The sequence below is a fragment of the Anser brachyrhynchus genome, assembly GCF_964034855.1.
Source record: "Anser brachyrhynchus genome assembly, chromosome: 2".
NCBI lineage: Eukaryota > Metazoa > Chordata > Aves > Anseriformes > Anatidae > Anser > Anser brachyrhynchus.
Window position 1 is genome coordinate 79,560,123 of NC_137695.1, and position 22,144 is coordinate 79,582,266.

At 40.0% G+C, this 22,144-nt stretch overlaps 1 protein-coding gene across 5 annotated transcripts in view; it reads left to right on the plus strand.

Annotated features, from left to right (window-relative positions):
- Window positions 1-22,144, plus strand: part of LOC308189336 (cadherin-6) — a 103,278-nt gene that overhangs the window by 52,562 nt on the left and 28,572 nt on the right. The gene's annotated exons all lie outside the window — the stretch shown is intronic.

A 22,144-nucleotide genomic window follows, 5' to 3' on the forward strand; every position in this document is an offset into this window, starting at 1 on the left:
GAGTTGAAGAACACTGTGCTTATACACTAAGCAGTAACAAGCAGCTAAAAACTGCTAAGCTCAAAGCATGCTGACAGAAAAGGGTCTACAAAAAAAAAAAAAAAAAAAATTTTATACCACCCCAACTCTGAGAATATCCACCTCCCTGAGCTGTAGACCCCCATGTAGGTAACAACCTTTGTGTGAACTGTAGAGCAACTGCACTCGTGGTAAATCTAGAGAGTCTACACTGCCCAAGGTGCCATAGTCTATAGGAGTCTCTTCTTGCAGAATATAGAAATTATGCTATTGATGATGACATTCAAAGTAGAAACAATACAGCTTAGTTTTCCAAACTAAAACGGGATTGTGTCTGATCTAGTTTGATCTTTCGAGCCTCTCAGCAAAGGCTACAGATCACAGTGGTTTGACATTTTATCTCCCTCTACAAGCTTCTGAGCATCCCCATGAGAGATGGTGGCTGCTTTTCTTGCCTGCCAATCAGCTGTCACTCAAAGTTGGATGTGACATCCCTTTCCTACTAAATGGCTGCAAGGCATGATTCAAATGAAGAGCTACTCAGCTGGCGTAACACTCATAGAGCTCCAACCAGGATAATCAGCATTCACGAAGAGTACCATTGAGCCCAATCTACAGGAAAAAAGCCAAAGGCAGAAAGTCCTCAGAGAGAAGTAGAAGGGAAGATAAGAGGGTAGGAAAAAAAGCCAGAAGAGAGTAAGAGGGGAGGAGTAGAAAGACAGAGGTGGATGGAGAGGAAACTTTACAAAGAGGAATCAAAACAGGGCGAGGGCAAAGGGAAATCAAATGGGGATGGGAGTCAGGAAGAAAGGTTACCTAAAGAGAGCACAATAAAAACAGAAGACGAGACAGCAAACAAAAAGCAGCAACAAAACCCCAAACAGACAAGAAATATGGAGTCAAGGAAAAAAAAATAAAAAATTGGAAGGCAGCACTCCTTTACGCACTCTTCTGTTCCACAGATTACCTGTGGGGGTTGAGGCAGTGGGGTCTGTCTGCAGCACATCATTTCCACTGCAAATCCTGACATTACACCTTCTCAGTCCCAAGTCCCCCACACTTTCCACTGCAGAATTCAAGCAGAATCCATTGACTTCAGAGGGACTGATACGGGAGCAAATATTCCTGCAGGATAAATTTGCTGAGACAGTTAAAAATGGCCTAGTTGGACCAGAAAATCAAGAAAGTTTGAAGTGGAGTCACTGAGAGAGAAAAAAATGTGGATGTTATTTTAAAAAGTTGTTCTCCTGTCTATTGGTACTTTAATATAATACACTTACTATTACAAAGCATAGAAATGACACATAATGTATAAATGTCATTGATTCTGTGTCCCTGGGCTGTTCACAAGTGGCCTTTCACACGTCTTTCAAATGCCAGAAATGCTCACACCCTTGTAATTGAACAATTAGCCAAAAGGCATGGAAGAGCAGCCATTTATTATTAGAGAAAGTTGAGTATTGGTGTGAGGATAAATGATAGAAACAGCTGAATGTCTCCAAATCGAGGTAACCAGGCAATTTAACTGAGCAATTAAACTTGATTGGTGTGGGCAAATGAGGATAATGAACATGTTTATGAAGCATATTTTAGCTCAGAGGACAAAATGTTAACTTTAAATATGAACTGAAAATGGTCCGAATATTTGGCTATCGTCTTTTTATTCTTATATCATAAGGAAATATTAATAGGAAGGTCTTTGAAAACGGAAGCAATATATTTATGTAAAGGGGAATTGTACTCGTGTCTTACTGTATAAGCAGTCATATCTAGCTGTTCTGTTTTTTGTGTTCAGTGGTTGAAGCTAGTTGGAATTAACTTCAGAATTATAAAAAAGATGTACATAAGCTACAAGAAAAAGAAATTTTTTTAGGCTGCTTTTGCTTTTTTCTTTTCTGTTCATTGTTCACATCTGTTTAATTCAAACACCTGCACCAAAATTTGAGATATAACATGTCTGCGGTAAAAAATTCCAACAACATTATTTCGATAACTGCCCAAATTACAGTTGTAAAAGCCTGTAGCTGTTTATGCTACAAACCCCACATTTATATCATAATAGTTTTGGAGAGAAGGGAAGGAATGCATTCAGGTCTGAGATAATAAAAAAGGTAATCTCTGAGGACATCAAACAGCGGTAGAGCTCAGGGCAGTACTGAATGCAGTGCTGAAGCATCATGAGTCACGGACCAGAGCACTACAGCGCTCTGCGTACTCTACATCCAACGAACCCAAATGCCTCCATCCTTTAGGAGATAATTGCCTAAGCATATACGAAACAACATAGCCATTTTCTGGTACCCATGGCTACTGTGAACTGTTACAAAGAGGTCCCCAGTTTTGTCTGACATGTATTTTACTGTCAAGCCAAATACGCTGCTTTGTCACCTTGGACACAAGAAACTGCCGGTGTTATCAATACAAGTTGATCGTATGCTGTGGCACTGACACCAGGGCCACCATTTTATCATCCGGTGCTTGAATTCCTGAATTTCATTCCCGTATATCCACAAAACAAATCCTTTTAAAAGGAATAGAAATTCACACCTCCAGTACTGGTTAGTCTCAGACACGACAATATAAGGAACTTGTACAGAAGTTCTAGACTGGAATTATTCATTGCACTGCTGAATAACTTGTGAGCCACAGCTATTCACTGAAGTGTGATTGATGGGCATGGTGACATTTTAACCTGAAGATATATTTTCTTCTGGTTCAGGAATTATGGAACTTGGCAGGGACTCAATCCCAAAATAAAATAAAAAGATTACATGAGCATCAAAGTAGAGAAGTGCCAAGTACTACAACCCAGAAAAATCTGCAACCCTTGAGTTAGGTTTCTACAAAGATCTACTTGTACCAATGGTTGTTTTGTACACTTTTAAAGGGCTGGGGTGAATGTTTCTCTAAATCACAGGTAAGCGATGAAATGGTAGCACAGCTATATGTGAAAATATATGCTATGTTCCCTAGAGGTCTTCAGATATTACTGGGCAACAGAGTGAAACAAAATCTGCCCTGTTACAATTGCAGGCTCTGGGGTATAGGTACCATTTGTATGCACCTGATGTCTTTACACAGCTATTCCACTGGCTGCATAAAATCCATGTGCTGGCATCCATCACCAAGTCGTCTCATCAGAGCACAAACCTACAAGTCATTGTTATATAAAGGGATAGGATGCCTCTTCCTTTTAGAATAAAGAAAGATCTGAACAAGTCTTAAATCTTACTAATTAACCCAGAAACTGCTTCTAGCAGTCTGCAGTAGAAAGAAGCAACTTGCTTTCCTGATAACAGCAGGCACAACTGTGGAGCGGTTCTGTCACACTCTGTCTGTCTGACAGTAAAAGGAAACTTCCAGACACACTTTTCATTTTTCCTGTGTCTTACTGATGTTCGTATAATTCAAGCAGTATGCTTGCCTGGAAGCTATCTGATGTTTCTACCTGTACCACCCATCATAAACAATCAACCTTCGCTGACAACTCCATTTTTCAAGGAAGATAAAGTCAAAGTCCTGCCACTATGTGCCCTGGCAAAGCAGAAAGGGTACTGCAGCACTCTCAGCAGAACCAGAATCCTTTCATTTGGTGTCAAAAGAGCCGCTGGGAAGGATGGGCTCCCCTCTGTCAGGAATGGCGTAGGCACCATTGATCCTGCTTCTGAGGAGGAGGGATGCACTGGATATTGCAGTATAATTTCCAGTACTATTCTGCTTTCTTCTCCCTGATTTTACTTCTGGCTACAGCTGGACTGAAGGCAAGCATCATCAGAATCAAATCAAACAAAAGGCAGAGTCTCTCCAAACCACTCTGAGTTAGTGGGACTAAGTCACGTACTAAATCACAAAACAAACAGGATTTACTTCTCTGCCTTGAAACTAATGCTGTGATATATTCCTGATGTCTTCAGTTTACCATTCCAAATGCAGTGACCATTTGTTATCTTTACAACACCTACAATTAAAACTTCTGTTTGTGACTTCTACCTGTTGAGCGAGTCTACTCAAAACAGTTTTAGATTTCTCTTGATGTTCAGGATATCATTTCTTTAGGACTAGATTCCACGCTCTGCTTCCAGGAGAAACAAGCCAGTCTCTGGATGGCCTCTTGGTGCTGAGCAATTCCTTGGTCTTGGAGGGGCTCACAGCAAAACTGTCCACCTCTAGGTTGCATCAGCTGAGTTGATGATTGCAGCACAACCCAGAGCCCACATGGGGTTCTGTGCTGGACCCCTGTCCCCGGCAAGACCTCAACGTTGTTCTTTCACAGCCAGATGTGCACGTGAAATTTGTGCATATCACGCAGGAGGAGGAGGACTAAAGCTTTGTTCCTTTCCAGATGCAGCCTCCCTCCGGCACACCATCTGTGTGAGGGCACCAGGGTCCTCGGGGAGCAGTAATGGCTGTCAGCACCACGCTCTGCAAAGCCACTTTTCTTTTAGCAGGGCACAGGGCATTTGTGGACCGCTGATGAAACTCCTGCCCTTCCTCCTGACAAGAAAGTCACAGGATCCTTTACGAGTACCAATATTAGTTACTTGCAATGATATGTTAAACGCTGTGGTGAAAGAAGCATTAGCACCAGTGTTTTATAAATGAGGAAACTGATGTACAGGGAGGTTAAATGACCTATGCTAAAAATCAGAACTCTCTAAACCATGATCAAAAATAATAATAATAATAAAAAAATCAAGAGTTCTTAGCCCCCACCTGCCTCCTGCTCAACAGGCTGAATATATGTCTTTCTTGTAAAAAGTGGAACAAATGCCGTGGCACATCTGCACTTCCTTTATTCCTCATCCATCATTCATATTTTATGTTCCACCACTTGACTTTCCCAACTGCCCTTCATTCCTATATTGAATTGCACACACACACACACACTTGTCATATACTCCTCTTTGAAAGATTTACTGGCGCTGATAGAAGTTCTCTATGCTGTCAGTCCCTGTGGAATAGAGATAACTCTGAAATGAGGGACAGTTGAGAGGTTAGAGGCCCAGGACGTGAATCCAGAAACAGCTTGCAGATTTTAAGCCATCGTATGGGGACTAAGAAAGGAGATAATGAGAAATGGGTGGGATGAGCAAGGATGTTATTCAGCAAATGAAAGGGAGGAAACAAAGCATGTTTAATGTTTACGGTCCTCATAATTGTGAATCTACTTGGCATCATCCTTATGCCCAAATACATTGCACGATATTAGAGCCTTACAACCATCTGTCTCAAACATACCACATTTCCTCCTTTATGGCACACGATGGTACTTACAATGTAACGGTACATAACCTCCTCCCCTTCTTCCCATTCTACCCAGAGAAGCCAAGGCAAGCAAATTCTGGGACCCTCAAGCCAGTATTTTTCTCTGGCTTGAGAAACGAAAAGAAATGAAAAAATCTTATTCTTCATTTTTTGTGTCCTGAACTTCATAATTTTGTTTTCTGTATGCTAATGACCCAGTGCTTACATTTGGGGCCACATCTTTTCACAGATCATCCTGTCCTCCCCTTGCCAGCAATCTGCCTGTTTTCTCGAACTGTGCACCCTTAGACTTCTAGCTATAGAAAAATAGCTCAACATATTAATCTTTCTCCCCAAGGACAGACTACAGGTGAAGTTCACGCATTTTGGGGGGTTACTTAGATCACTGGTCTTTGGAGCTGTGATTACCATTTTCCTATTTGTTTATATAGCTGAGTAAAGTCCTCACTATAAAGCTGCAATGTCACGAATATGGAATTTGCAGGGCAGCAACAGCTAAAAAAATCCCTTTTTCAGGCTCAAGACAAAGATCCATTGTTATTCCACCATTCATTATTTACAGTTGGCTCACTGAAAATATTAAGCCATAAAGCTTAGAGAAATCTCTTTATTAAATGAAACTCTTATCCTCTGTGACTCCCCTTGCTTTTGCTGCTGTTTCTCTTGCTGGTGAACAGAGGTTCACAGTGGGGCAGCAGCAGATTGAGAGCTGTGGCCAGTCAGCATAGCATTTCAAAACACAAAGTGAAAATGTGTTGTGATGTGAATAGCTACTGCTGATCCGTATGCGTTAATGCAGACCGTGGCTTGCTTTCACCATTAATGGGGTGAAACAAACCTTCGCATGCACTTGCAAATACTTCAGGGTTCAGTGAAGCTTGTACTTAGCATCAAAGTCTGAGGTGGCAGATGAAGGAAAGGTAAGAATCACACTCTGGAAGGAGGGGAGAAAGGAAAAATATCAATCCTTTCTCTTTTTTTCTTCTAATTTCACCCCCAAAAAAGCATATACCACCACCAAGAACAACAAATTTTGTAGAGAAAACACTGAGTGAGCTGAGAGCTAACCCGTACATTACAGGAGAAGGGGAAAAACGTACCAGCAAATGTTTATTCTGGATCTATCATTCCTACTGTTTTCTTTTCAGAGTTGTTTATTCTGGGGTTATATCATCCAAAGAAGACTGCAGCCCTTCTATCCCCAGCTGCCATATGCCATGTTGTACAGAGCAGGACTCTAGAAAAGCCCAGCTGGAGTGGCACCTCTGTATAGCAATACTGTCTACCTGGCACTATTTCTTACTTTGTCTCTTCGTGAAACATCAAGTGTTCTTTCACCATTAGACGTCTATTGGAACAAATAAGGTTTTACTGCCCTGCACAGCTTCATAATCATCATTCTGTCTTCTTTAGTGTGTTTGCCATCTTTGCACCTACTATATCTTCATGTTGGAAGGCTGCATCAGTCAAGTCAAGTAATGTGTGTACCTTCTGTGTTTAGAATCATGTTATCATCAATAAGAGGTTAAAATCTCTCTAAAAGACAGAACCATATCACTGTACCTTTGGCTCTATGACATGGTTCCTCCTACATAGCAGCCCTTGTAATCCAGCTGACTCGGGCACCAACAGAGGAGTTAAAGGGCATGCAAAGAGAGGTGTCAGAGCGTTCACAGCTTCTTTCCACTCCATGCTCTTTCTGTGGTTTTACACTTTTCAGGTCAGTTGCTTAAAGCAGAGTTAATGCTGCTTACAACTGCTAAAATCTCTCGCAGAATGTCCTGTACACGTAGGGAATAACAACCTCTATGGGTGTTGCAGACAGAGAGTTAATGCCCCGTGCATAACAACTCTTGCATGGATATTCATAATTGTAAACTGGTGTGAGCTTGAGCCTTGTGCTACTTCCAGTAACAAAGCCCATCAGGATCTACACAATTCACCCTGACAAACCCACCTCATGCAAATACCTCTGATTTACCTACAGAAAATATTTTCTGTAAAAATACTTTTAGATGATTTAGACTGATTGGATCATATCCACTACATGTTCTTAAGATACTTTTTTATTCCACAAATACTAGGTAGCAATTTGGAGAACACAGACACAAATATTCTCACCAAAAGAATTCCAGGCTCTCCAGTCAAAATCAGCCCTCATTCCTAGACAAGCCGCGTTGGATCTGAACTGCTGAGGACTGAATATCACTCCTGACAGAATCACAGAATAATGCAGGTTGGAATAAACCTTTAGAGGCCCTCTGGTTGAACCCCCTGCTCAAAGCAGGTCCATTTATAGCAGGTTGCTCAAGGCTTGGTCAAGTTCTGAGTATCTCCAAGGACAGTGATTCCACACCTCTTCAGTGCTTAGCCATCTCTCCTTTCATTTTTTTCTCCTAATGTTTAATCAGAGTTTCCCTCATTGTGGCTTCTGTCTACTGCCTTTCATCCTCCATCTTCTCTAGCTCTGTCTTCTCTACACTGCCCCATTATGTAGCTGTAAACAACACTAAGCCGCCTCTTCTTAAATCTAAACAAAAACATTCCTTTCTCCTCTCTTCATACATCATACACTCCAACCTCCTAACCCTCTCGGTGACCCCCCTGTAGACTCCCTGCAGTGTGTCAATGTCTTTCTTTTACAGAGGAGGGACGAAACCAGATGCAGCGCTCCACTTGCATTCTCACAAGCCCTGAATGGAGGAGAATGATCTATGCCCTCTATCAATGGGCCACACTACCTCTAAAAGAAACCAGTATACAGTTGGCTTTCTTCTCAGCAAGGACATACTGCTGATTCATTTTCAGATTTTTGAAATGAAACACCCAGATCCTTCACTGCAAAAATGTTTACTATCTAGCCTGTACTGCTGCAAGGGATTAGTCCAGCACAGACACAGGACTTTTTGCATTTGACTGTGCTGAACTTCACAAGGTTTCCATCATTCCATTTCTCCAGGCTGCTGATGTCCTTCCAGATAGCACCTCTACCTTCCCAATACTGAGAGCTCTCCATGCAACCAACCCCAAGTTTTTCTTATGACTTGCAAAATTGCTGAGAGCACATTCCATCATTTGAGGTGTTAATAATTAAGCAGTACTGACCCCCAGTATCATCCCCTGAGGAACACCACGAGTAATCAGCCACCAGCTGGACTTCTAACCACAGATCTCAACCCTTGGTGCTTGTCTATCCAGCCAATTTTCCACACGTTTATGCAGTCTGTATCTCACCAATTTGTCCATCAAAATACTGTGACAAAGGCTTTACTGAAGTCATGCAATATCCTCTGCTCCCTGCTCGTCCACTATGCCATCCATGTCACCACGGAAGGCAAACAGGTTGGTGAAGCAATTTGCCATTGCTAAATCCACATCACTTGTTCCCAATCACCTTGGTTTTCTTCATGTGCCTAGATTTAGCCTCCAAGCAATTTGCTCCATACCCTTCCCTGGGACTGAGGTATAGATGGCCAGCCTCTAGTTCCCAGCTCTTTCTTGTCCTTCTTTAGAATGGGTGTGACTTGCCCTGTTTTCAGAAATTAGGAACCTTCCTCAATCACTATGGCTTTTCAAATATTACAGAAAGAAAAAATTCCTTCACCATCCTTAGATGCATCCTATATTATCCCATGGACCTGAGTTTGTCTGATTTGTTTAAAAGGTCTTTATTCTTTTTATATATATATATATATATAAAATTTTATTTTATTTATTTATTTTCATTTGCTGTGTAATGCATCACGTCACCAAAATTTGCTGCTAGGCTCAAGGACCTTTGAGACCTGAGGGCAAACTGCACTTTCACATCCTCAGGAAGTTCTTCTTCTGCATGCATCCAACATAGTGCATCCTCTGGTCAACTCATCAATCTCTTGTGTGAAGAAATTGTCTTATGGCACTTTGCAGAAACCTGGGTTGCTTGCACACAGCCATATTGCCTTTCCAGCAGACATCAGAATGATTAAAGTCCCTCACGAGTACCATAGCCTGCAATCATACAGCTTCCTCCATCTGTCTAAAGAAGCCTTCACATACTTGGTTTCTTTGAGCAGGCAGCCTGTAGTGGATGCCTACCATGATATCACTTGTGGTGGTCTGTCCTTTTATCTGCAAGCTCTCGAGTGATTTGTCACCTGTTCCAAAGCAAAGCTCCATCTACCTGAGCTGATCTTTTGCTAATCCACCTTCCTGGCCTTCCTAAAGGACCTACGTTTTTCTATTGCAGCATACGTGCTGCCACGTGAGCTACCCCTTGTGTCCTGGCTTGATCCTTTGAAAGAAGAATCTACTCAATGGCAGCCTTGGCTAAGGTTTCCCATAAGCAAACACTTGGTCAAGCAGCCTTCCTCAAGAGGGCCCTGTCAAGATTTATATATGTGGCCTTTTCAATTGCCTCACACAACTCCTTAATTATCTGTTTACACAACACAAACATTAGAAACAAAGTTGGGAAACACGACAGCATGGAGATATTTTTCCTTTCTTCACTTTCTGAATTACAGCACTAGATGAGCCAGGCATGCAAATAGATTAAGGATTCTACTAAACCTGTGGATATGAATTCATTTCCTTCTTGTCAGATCTTCATTTAAATGAGAATGTGGCTTCTCCTTTGTTTGAGTGTTCGTCTATATTCTCGCTTCTCTGCTCCCTACTTTCCACCCTGCCACACACACTTTCACCTAGCATATAAAATTCATACACATACCTCTGGATTTGATTGGCAGCATTAAGTACAGCTCAGAAAATCAAGGGGTCACCTTTGTCAGTAAGCAAAGGATGAGCATTTGCTTTCACGCACATCCATCAGGGAGTAGTAAGAAGCTGTTACTTACTGAAGAAGCCTGATGTTTTATTCAACTACATCCCAATAAAAACATTTCTGGATATTAGGCCAAGCATGTTGGTTTTTTTTCTTCCCTAGTTCATCATTAAGTGATACCTACTCGCTCCTCCCCACCACTCCCCAAAGAATAGGGATTTTTACTGCATTAAAAATGTATTTCTTCATCTAACTTTATGAATCCATATTATTGCCACAAAGAAAGATAAAGGCTGATATAATATTAAAATTAAGGCGCTTTATTTGCCAATGATTTAGGGATATTTTTTAAAGTTTGGAAGTCTGAGAAAAACACTTTTCAGTTAAATGGGTAATTTTGACCTCTCATAAAGAGTAAGCCCTGGGTAAATTTCCTGAGATGCCGAAGGCTATCAAAGCTGGATGTATAATACAGATTGATTTCACTAACTATTCTAATCAAGTAATTTAGACATTAAGGGACATATATTGAGACAAATTATTAGTTACCAAGGTGCATGTTTGTAGAAAGTAGTCTTTTTTTGAAAAGAACAAAAAATCCTAATTTCAGTAAATACCTGTTGTCAGCTACTATTATTTGAGTTCCCTTTCTGACTGAGTAACGCAGTACAGGATAGAAGTCCCATAAAAGTCAGCTGGAGATCTTCAAAGATACACAGATCAACCCACAAAAAGTATTCTGCCATAAAATGACTACGTACACACACAAACTATGATACCTATTTCCTGTGTAATTTTAAAAACATTACATATATATATGTATACATGTAGTAGATAGCTATATATATATATGTATATATATGTCTTCTGGCTCAGCGAGTACCTTTTCTTGCAAAAATGGAAATGCAACATAGTCAATATATTATTTAATAAAGTTAAAGAGTGAAGGTACATTAACTATGCTGTAGGTATCTTTTCCTGTGCACATATCTGTCTTGGAGATATACAAGGATGTCAGGATATGGGAGCTATTTTGCTCTGACTTGAAAGAAAGCTGCAAGGAAAGTACGTGCTCTTGAATTGTATTTGCAATTCTCATTGAAAAAATGGGGATTTAGGCAAGAGACTTCCATGGAGGCATCCTTTTCTTCAGGGACTCATTGCACTCCCACTGAAACTCATTACAAGTTAGGCACTTAATTTTCCTTAACTCCACAGCTCACCCAGTAGAAGAAAAAACACACATTTATTTTCACTTTAGCACAAAGTCATAAGTTTTAAGACACCTCCAGATGTTATTTGAGCTCATATAGCCAGCCTCAGTTCAGAAACTCCCCTACCTACCCCCTCCCTTAAGTAACGTGTGATGACAGTGACTTTCAGCTAGTGGAGAATAAGCACCTGAGAGCAATTACATTTTGTAGTGTTGCAGCTGGATTAGGAATAGGACATCAACCCACCCGCTAAATGGAGCAGGCTCTGGCAAAGCCACAGTATTTCCCTTGCTTTATTCCAGTTTCTTCAGTCTTTCTACAAGCTAACATAGAGAAAATTACACCTAAGACTTTCAAATCATGTTATAATCATTATGTACAGAACTGAGAATTGTTAACAACCCACATTTTACTGCAGGGAGAATGCAGAAGCATCAAAAAGTGATCTAACATCAGACAGTAAGACTGTGACAGAGACAATATGAAAACCTGCAAGTCCTGTATTTTCAACTACAAGCCTACCTTTTCCTTGCATAACTTGTGTTTTTGTCAAAGAGATGCACTTACATGCACTTCAGTCCTTGCTGTTGTTACTTTTTTTATACCAAGCAAATCATCAGTTATGCCTCAAACTAACCTTTCCATTTAGTCTTTAAGACACACACTCTAATCCAATGACTGACTATGCAGTTATGGGAGGAAACCTGCAGTGATGAGCTAGTCCGTCTACTATAACAAAATGACTTGTACAGCTCTTTATGGCTTTCAAAGCTTCAAAAGACTGAATTTTCATTGCTGACCACTAGGTAATAAAATAATTTTTAATCTCTCATAATGTTCTGCTCAGATATACATGCAAGACAGTATTCTTCGTACCTGAGCTAGGGTATGCAAGTCTGGGGTGGCTAAGTCCTTCACGCTTTTTCCTAAGTGAATACTGATGCTTCAGCTAAAACCAGTCCCGCTGTCTACCAGGTACTGTTTCTAATGCACACTTTAAAAAGAATGGAAAAAAAGGGCTGGTAGTTACTATGACAAAGAAATGCCAGACGCTGACATGGATGGACCAAAAAGCATAAAAACATTTTTTCAAACAGCTTTGGCCTTCCATATGGAATTGAAAACTGGTTAACAACCATATCTTTTGTAAGGGTAGTTCTAGAAGTCTGTCCAGTGCTCTTTTGTTATGATCACTGCTGTTCAGCTGGAAAGGGCAACTGCATAATGAAACCCAACTGCTGTAAGTAAAACCATAGAAAACAGTTTACAACAAATATATATATACATATATATATATATATATTTTTTTTTTTTTTAAGTGAGAGAAAGCAATTACTCAGAGGTGTAATGGCTTTGAGTTCTTTAGTGCCTACAGAGTGAGACTGGATCTCTTTCTTATGGTTATCAGGTAATTCAAAGAAAAGCAAGAAGTTTGGTGAAAACATGAAATTCAAGGGCCCTTATGTATAGAGAAGATCAGACTTGGACACAGTCTGCCTTATTAACTAGAGACTTACTTGTCTGTCATAACTGTGAATTTGTCATTTACAGTTATAATTGTGATAAAAGATAATAGCAAGAGGAACAAATAAAACTGCTTTACCACAGAAAACCTGAGCAGCTATCAGCTCAAGAGAATATGGTGACACCTTTACGTATTTTGCAGCCTTGTTAAATAATCATTAAGATGTGATAACAAGTTGCTCCTAGAGGGAGCGACCTACAGAATAAGAGACCTTCCCAGTTTGATGTACTGTGGTGCAGGACAAAAGCTTTTGTGTCATTGTCCCTGTGCTGCACACTGAAGAGCAGCAGCAGTTGGGGAACCCAAGAGGGAAAGAGTTGATAGGCCCTAGGCAACGTTGAAAGGACTGACACTTCCCAATTGATTTTCTGCAAAGCTGATTAGCTGTGGCTGCATGTTTGCACTTCAGGTTAGAAAACCCATTTGTGATTTTGAAGGGTGTGTAATAAAAGCATGAGTCACCACAGTACGGACGTTTAATCTTAGTTTTGCATGTTTTAAATAGGACAGCAAGTTCCTGACTACTCTTTGGGCATCCTGTCCCATAAGCCAAGGATCACAACATCAGCCAAATTATCATCCAGGTCTATCTCGGGCCATGCAGCCTCACGTATAGTCCTCACAAAAGGAGAATGAAAAGAGCCTTCCAACCTGCCTGGACGGTGTGAATCTGGAGGGTCCAAAGTGAGAGCACTTTGTCTCTTGTCCCTGGTCAAATGATAAATTCTCATTCCAGTGCCCTTTATACTCTATTTCTTACTCTTTTTTCTTTGGTTTTTTTTTTGATCCCAGCACCCTATACTCTTGTCACAGGGCCTTTTCTACGTTTTGTTTGTTTGTTTTGAAATCAGATGCCACCATCTTTTACTCTCAGTTTGCATTTCAAGCACCTGTTTGCTTCTGAATCTTGTGATGTTCTTACTGCTTCTCAGTCTATTCATTTCCTGAAGCTGTTCAGAAGCACAATACTGTTTTTAGCTTCTCTTAGCATCATTACAGAGAATGGAATGGCACTGCTGCTTTTGAGAGTGAATGAGAAATACCACTGACATTTTGATACTCTCAAGAAGCAGATAGATACCATTACCCTGGTGGTTTTTTGTTATTGTTGTTGTGTTTTTGTTTTTGTTTTTGTTTTCTAGGTGTCTTTTTATTCCTCCTATAGTTCTCAGTCTCAGCACAATCTTTGCAGATGATTCTATTGTTACTGAATGCTTCTACCTGACATCTAGCTTTTTTCCCCATTTTCTGTGGGTAGAATCTTTGCATTTTTTTCTCCTTTAAACTCATGGCATGTTTATCTTGTAAAATCCTCAGGGTTAGAGCAAAGGACTAGTACCTAGGTTAAAGGGGGGCCTAGGGGACATTTTTGTTTTACCTTTGCCTCTTGATAAAACTTTTCAGTTGCATTTTGGACTTTGAATCCTTTACAGAACTTTTGGTGTTTTGTTGTTGTTGTTTGTTTTTGTTTGTTTGTTTGTTTTTGCTAATCTACCTGATTCCATGCAACTAGAGCTGATACAGTTTCTTTGTGGAAAGTAGGTTGTAGGTATGAACTTTATATAAAAACAAAACTCCATAACTCGTTTTATATTATTTTATCAATAGGGTTCCACAGCTGAATATCTTAGGGTTTAAAGTATTTCTGGATTTGCTATACCACCCTTTATAGCATTAAAAAAAAAATGTAAGCACAATACAAATAGGACATCATAGTGTATTTTCAAATAACTCCAAACAAACCAACATCCCCAGAAGTCTCATATAACCTTAGTAATTCTTCAGTTCTGTTTCATTAATTTATTACAGGTTTAATATTTGCACACCCGATTTTAGTACTGTATCATATCCACTGATCAGAATATCTCACAGAAACAAAAAGATGATCTTAAAAATGGAAGGAACAGAAACAGGATAGAAATGCAATGTTCATGAAATAGGAGTTGGGAAAAAAACATCAAATACACAATGAATGGTCCTAAATTAGAAACAGTAAGAAAAGGAGAAAAACCCGAGTGTTTTAGTCAGTCCTGGGATGACAGGAAGAAGCTAGTTCAATATGGCAATGAAAATGGCAAATGTACCTACTAGTTTGTAATAAAGAAAGGAAAATATTAACATCACTGTTTAAAAACCTGCATCCGCTCATACAGAAGGAAAGACAATCAAAATGGACCAATTACAGAAAAACTAGTAGGAACATCAGTCCTTCATATCTGGCCTTTTCTTCACTGACTGTTTTTGGAATCCACTTGACTCGAAAATGAGAGACTATGACTGTAAACAGGATTCCGAGGACTGAAAAGTGCCCATTTTACAAGAGAAGAATACATATAGGCTGTTAGCCTAGCAAAGAAAAGTACTCCGAGCATAAGGGATTATTATCTTTAAATGTTGGAAGAGGAAGAATATATGAATGTGGGAGGAGGTCCTTAAAACAGAAAAACAATCTTGGCACGAGAACACAGCTAATCTGGGAAACAAGATTTTTTCTAATCATCAGAGCAGTGATTTCTTCAAATAGGTACTGTGTACCTGTCATACCTTTTTCTTCACTAGGCGTGGTGGGAAGCAAGGAAGTTAGAACTGCATTAACAAACTCAAACACTCAGGAATCAGTCACACTGAGCCATATGAGGTTCACTGTATTAACTGTAATATAGTAACTACACTTACTATAGTAAACTAATCACTACACTAGACTAATTCATGTACTCTGTAAAACTGTAAAATCTGTAAGGTCAAGAAAGTGATGAACAGTGAAGATCATAGAATCATAGAAGAGCTTGGGTTGGGAGGGACCTTAAAGATTATCTAACTCCAGCCCCCTCCCACGGGCAGGGACACCTCCCACCAGACCAGGCTGCCCAAGGCCCCATCCAGCCTGGCCTTGAACACCTCCAGGGATGGGGCACCCACAGCTTCTCTGGGCAGCCTGTGCCAGGGCCTCACCACCCTCTGAGTGAAGAATTTCCTCGTAACTTCTAATCTAAATCTCCCCTCTTCCCATTTAAAACCATTCCCCCTTGTCCTATCATTATCTGCCTGAGCAAAAGCTGCTCTTCATCATTTTTATAAGCCCCCTTTAAGTACTGAAAAGCTGCAATGAAGTCTCCCCGGAACCTTCTCTTCTCCAGGCTGAACAGCCCCAGCACTCTCAGCCTTTCTTCATAGGGGAGGTGTTCCAGATTGCTGTATTGCTTAGGAAAGCAGATCTTGGGTTAGTGAAAAGATATAAAAAAGTGGGTATCTACTTCGAGCACCTGTCATAACAGTCTAAATAAAGCCCCTGCATGGAGGAGCTCTTTCTGGCAGCTGCACATCTGGAATGATGGTGCTGTGCTCTGGTAAGGTCAAGTCTGTTCGCATTTCTCTTTTCAGCTTGTCAATACCTTTAGTTCGGTTCGTTTATTTTCTTTGGAAATGACAGTGTTTGAATCTTACTTCAAACTGCTGCTCCCCCACCTCTTTTGAGGCTGTAGAGTATAAATGTTCATATAATCTTCAAATTGCTTTGTGTAAGAATGGAATCACTTCTTACAGTTCTTTAAACACCTTTTCCTCTTCTCTTCTGAATTCTTTTTTAGCATCCTCCCATTTTTACCAGAAATTTAAGTTAATTTTTTGAAATAATGATATAAGTTAAAGGTAGGTACCTACATCTTAACATAACCATCCAGATATGTGACCTAAGCAGACAAGTAGCCTCAGTGTTCTAGCCACAGTCTCTGTTCACTGTCCCCTTTACATAATGTTAAGTCCATTAACCACTTCCAGTTAAGTTTTATGGAGGAGTAAAGGTGTTGAAACCATTCATCTCCTAAACAGTTTGGAAGAACAGTAGCTGCATGAAGCAAAGAAACCTACTTTGTGCCTTGACTGTTTGGCTGTGCCATAAATATGCATATAAGCTACTGCCAAACATAAAGCATTCTGACTCTTTTCCAGCCAGGATTTAGGGGATATGAGAAGGAGCTTAGCATTTTGCTTGCAAGAGGTTTTGAGGACACGGCTGGAGCAGGATGTATGAAATACCATGCAGTGGGCTAACTGATAGGAGGAAGAGCAGAATGCTTTGCCTAAGGGGTGCATCTGAAAGAGAGGTTATGTGAACCATGAAAGGAACCAGAGCTTTGCATAATTGAAGCCATAAGAACATGGCACACACATCCCCAGGAAATCTCTCATTTCTGGTGATGCTGGATCTCCCTGTGGATCTTGTGGAGTATCTTTTTAGAAAAAAATCTTTTATGTGTTAAAATAAATTATTTCTTTAAGTATTTGCCCTGATGATACATGACTCAGTGTACGAATTTGTAGGTATATGGAACACATTCAGTGTTTGGCAGGTAGATTTTTGGGCATTAGGAAGCAAATAAGTAAGTTTAAGCAAAATATACATAAGTACTTATTACCTAATGTACAAAAAAATGCTTTTTTTCCTTTTAACACAGAGTCACCAAGTGGAGTAAAAGCTTTTGGGATGATTATTTGGTGATATTAATGGTGTTGATTATGATATTAATTTACAAGGTTGGATGATGTTACAGGGATAGAAAGCACCAGGAGGGACAAGGAGGTTATTATTCTGAAATAGAAATCGTGTGCAATATTATAGTATTACAGTATTTTGAGTGCTTTAGTTTTTCTGAATGCTGTAACATCGCACTGTGTAACCTCAAGCAATACATGTCGTTGAATTTGTTCAGTACTAGACAAGACTGCTGTTTGGATTTATTCAATTTGGAGTGAAATCATTGCTGTGAATGCTGCCAAGTGTAAACCAGTGATTCTCTTTGTTACCAAATGCCTACTTGCTACTTTAATAATTGGTCTCCATTTCATTATTGTGCTAGGGGAAAAAAATGTGACCACAGCAACTCCAGAATATCAAGTTCTTCTAATAAACACAAACAATAAGATATGAGGCAGTTAATTTCTGGATAATTGTAGGTTGATGGTTCAGTGTGTACATCCCAAGGTTAATTGGCTTGTGTCTTCGTAAAAGTCCAGGAACTGCTCTGAAATTCAGGGAGTTGGGGTTATATTCACAGCAGGAACCAGAACTTGGTCTGTAGGATGGATGGAAAACTGCCTAGCCCACTGAATTGCAAGGTATCATAACCAGTGATATGACATTAGTGGGAGCTAAACTGCAATTTACAGCTGTCTTACATAACCTAAAGCCACTTCCTGAATGAGATTAACTATGATGTTTAAATCAGTGTTATAGAGTGAGGTAGAGGAGGGATGTTATTTCACTCTGGAAAATATCCATGGCCTGCAATTTCATTTTTTTGGAATTTAATTACCACAGCTATAAAAGTACATTCTCAGTGAAACCTCATTACAAATATGTGTGCTGGAAAGCTGCCTCTCTCTAATGCATTCCATTTTAACACACGCACACAAAAAAAAGACAGAGCTTAATCTTAACCTATTACAATATATGGGACCTCACTTTCATTACAAAGTTCTGGTGCTGCTGTTTCATACAATTTTGTATCAAGGTGGATTTAGTGTGATTAGTAAAGGGCCCCAAAGGGCCCCACCAGACCAGGCTGTGGCCCCTCGGCAGCCCCAGAGCCACCAGCCCCAGAGCCACCAGCCCCTGCCCCATAGAGGCTGCAGCAGGGCCGGGCTCCAGCTCCCCACAGCCCTGCCCTGCCTGCCCATGGCCCCCACCCGGCTGGGCCCAGCCCAGCCATGGCCCCGTGGAGGTGCCTGGTGCTTGGTCTGCCCCGGTGCCCCCGGTGCCCGGCTCTTGGTGGGGCACTGGGACGGGCCCTACCTGGCCCTCACCACCTCACCAGTGTTAGAACACACTAACACTGCTTCTTACCTGTGTACTGCCGACATTTTGGAGTACAGCTCTTGCACTTTCTAGTACCAAAGACAGACATTAGTGAGTCGCACAACTTAATGCCAATTTGATCTGCTGCTTTCATGCCGTTTCAGTTTATAGTCTTATTACGAAAGTACATGAAAGACTCCCTTAATTTCTCCCCACATACTTTGCTGAAGTAATTCCTATTTGTGTAGCATGTGTCTGATTCCATTTTTGAAAACCTGGTAAAATTTTCATGGAGCTTTGCTTTAAAGTTAAGCAATCCTATGTATCGGAGATGAACACAAATACTGTAAATATATTCACTCACACACACACACACACAAAATGCTCACAGTACAAATGCATTGTGCACAGCTTTCACCTACCTTTTCCTTTCTGTCACGGTGAGGAGACACTTGTCACTGCCCTTGATGCTTTTGGGGGCCTCTGCCGCTGTGACACTGCGGAGAGAGAAGCTGCTTCAGATTGTGTCTACTTTCAATAAAAAATCCTCTTTTAAAATTACTTATGTATGTGACAATGAGCATGATGTCAAATACAGGTAGCTAACGCTGCAGTCCTGCAAGCATTTTAAAAATCTCTTTGTGTTTCTTGCTGGAGGAATTAGGCCCTGGCTGTTTTCAGGCAGCCATATTAGTATTTTAGGCCAGGATGTTTGGGGGTTGGGGGTTGGGGGGAGAAAGGAAAAAACTGGACAGTTTTTATTTGACTATAAATCATTAAAGGCAAACCAGATGGTTCACATAACAGTGGCATTAAAGTAAAATGAGTAAAAGTATGCCTAGGGAATAATAAAATCTTTAATTTGTCTTTCATCCTCAGCCTTAGCCAGTGATTGATGGGTGATTTCACAAAAGTGTCCTGACAAGATTCTGAGTGAATCAATTTACAATAATATTAATACAGCTCAACTGATGATGCATTTTCTGTTTATTGCACCAGCATAGACCTATTTCTTCACAATTTTCCTTACGTTTGGGGTATTGCTCAGTTCAGTGCCCCGCTGACATGAATGTCATTGAGTAACACTGAGTTCCTCAGGAAAAAAAAACTCTAATTTTAAGTGGAGCACTAAAAACATTTGGCTGTTTTAACATCATATTGAGGAACAGTAATATGATACAGTCCAGCTGACATGAGCACTGTGTCCCACAATGTATTATTCTATCCCATGACTATCTGCCATGGTCCATTTATCTGGCCTGTGACCAACTTTATGCAGAGGATAATGGACACTCTTTTGCAACACGGGTTAGCACCCAGAGTGAAGCTATAATGTCTTGTGTTGGCTACGATCTGCCCTGCTGAAAGCATCCGCAGTATACTTTATATGCATATCTCATCACAGCAAACTTCCTGTGAAATGAGGTGTCTGGGTAGTGAAAAATAACTTCAGCTTAAAAGGAAAGCAGGGTTGTAACCACTACTCATTTCATCTTCATAACCTAACAATTGTGTTAAGTTTTATGTACAACACCATCAACTGCATTTTTAAGTGCATCTCTCCTCTGGGCCCTTCTTTTGGCCTAAGCTTGCACCATTAGTTTCGCCTTCGAATTTTCTTTCCTTTTTTTTTTTTTTTTTTTTTTAACGTGGTTAGAGCAGCAATCTTCCCTTTCATATAGGTCACACAGACAAAATATTGCTTCCAAGTAAACTGGCACTTAAGAAAAAATAGAACAGATTGCTTTTGCCTGGGTAAAATTTTATACCAAGTAAACAGTCAAGCACAGATAATGTAATCTCTAATAATAAATTGTTTTTCCAGATATTTACCTCACATGTGAATGCTGCAAATTTAACATCTGTAAGAAACTTTCCTACAGATCTGCAGGAATGTTATTTTCTGAAAAAGAAGGGTACAAAATCCAAACTATTTTGGCCTAGCTATTAAGCAGTCGATGCTAGTGCTGTGATATTGGCCTATCCCACCAAAAAGAAAAAACTAAACAAAACACCTGATGTTGAATGGTTAGAAAATCATCATAATTTACTGAAATCAAGCATTGTAATTATACCCTTTGAGAATCTTTATGAAGCATGTTCTTGAGGCCATGTGTGGTGACACACTGTAAGGGCACTGTTGGTTTGAAGAGCAGGCACTCAGCCAGACTGAGCTCTGTGTAACATACACTAGTCACAAGATGTGACCTCCTTCAGATTTCACTCTTACAGTAAATAAGCCATTTACTGTCTGACCCACTGAGCACTTAGTTTGTTCTGTCATGTTGTAGGAAAGTTTTAAAACTGAAGGTAACAGAGTTGAAAAGTATCTTGTCATGTGGAATATTTATTTTCAAAATTTAATGGTTTTACTGAAGGGCTAGAGTCCTAACCTTTCTTTGATGAAGATCACCTCATTCTCAACATTAATGAGTTAGTACACCGAGATGTACATTTTCTTAATACACAGAGTCACAATCCATCTTACTCAGGTGGATTAGTTGTGGGAAAAGAATGGAAATTTCATAAACTATTGACTTGAAAAAAATCACACATTTCTATTTTTAGCTCTTTAGGTGGTCTAGACTATGTAAAAAAAATATTTTGGAAAACAATTCTCAGTGGTTCCAACACCTTTTCTAGCTTGACCTTTTTTGCTACCTTGTTCTTTGAAACCAGTTTTAATTAAAATGGTGATAAAAATTATTTTGGGAGTCAGCCTGTAATAAGTCTCACAACAGCACTATTCCATGATTAATATGAATTAATGATAGTCTGTTACCGAGGGCTGTTTTTCTCCCAATATGATGCAGACAAAATTAAAGAGGCATTCAAGGCAAACAAAAATTAAATTTTGGGGTGTGAAACAACCATAAGAAATACACATTTTTAAAGACAGAATTCTTTCCATGCCTTTTCTGTTGCAGGTTGCCTTTGAGAAAATTATATTCAAATATCCTATTATAATTACTTCCCACAGTAGACTTCTAGTCTGACTTCTTAACAAGCAGGTCTAACAGATGTTCTTCAGAGACTTAGGTTCTATCTAGTAGTATAATTTCTGTAAGCCTGATAGCCAACTGACTGGAACTCAGGAGATTTGAACTCTATTCCATGTATAGTTTTTGGAAACTTGAAGTTTCTATACTTTGTTATTCAAAAAACAGAGCAAGTGTTATTGACTGCTTTTGTGAAGGGTTTTGAAATGTGATGAAAAGTGTTGCATACAAGCTGGCTATTGGTATTCCTATTATCAAGAGAAAGGGCTCTGTGCAAAATTACATTGAATGCTCATTTTCACACTGAAGGAGAAAATGAAGGAACAGTGCCTTGGCACGTCTGCTAATGATTAACCATGCTACAGTTCTGAGATTTTGTTTTATTGAACACTCTTTGTATGTGTGGTGTTAAAGAGATTTGCCTTTGAAGTTGGACTGGTTGCATGGAGCATGCTTTCTGTAGGGACCACAGGCACGTGGTGGAGTGCTATGCCACCAAGTGTGTTGTCAGTATGCTGCCAGCATAGCACTGATCTGGGCAGAAGGTTGGAGGAAGCCCAAAAC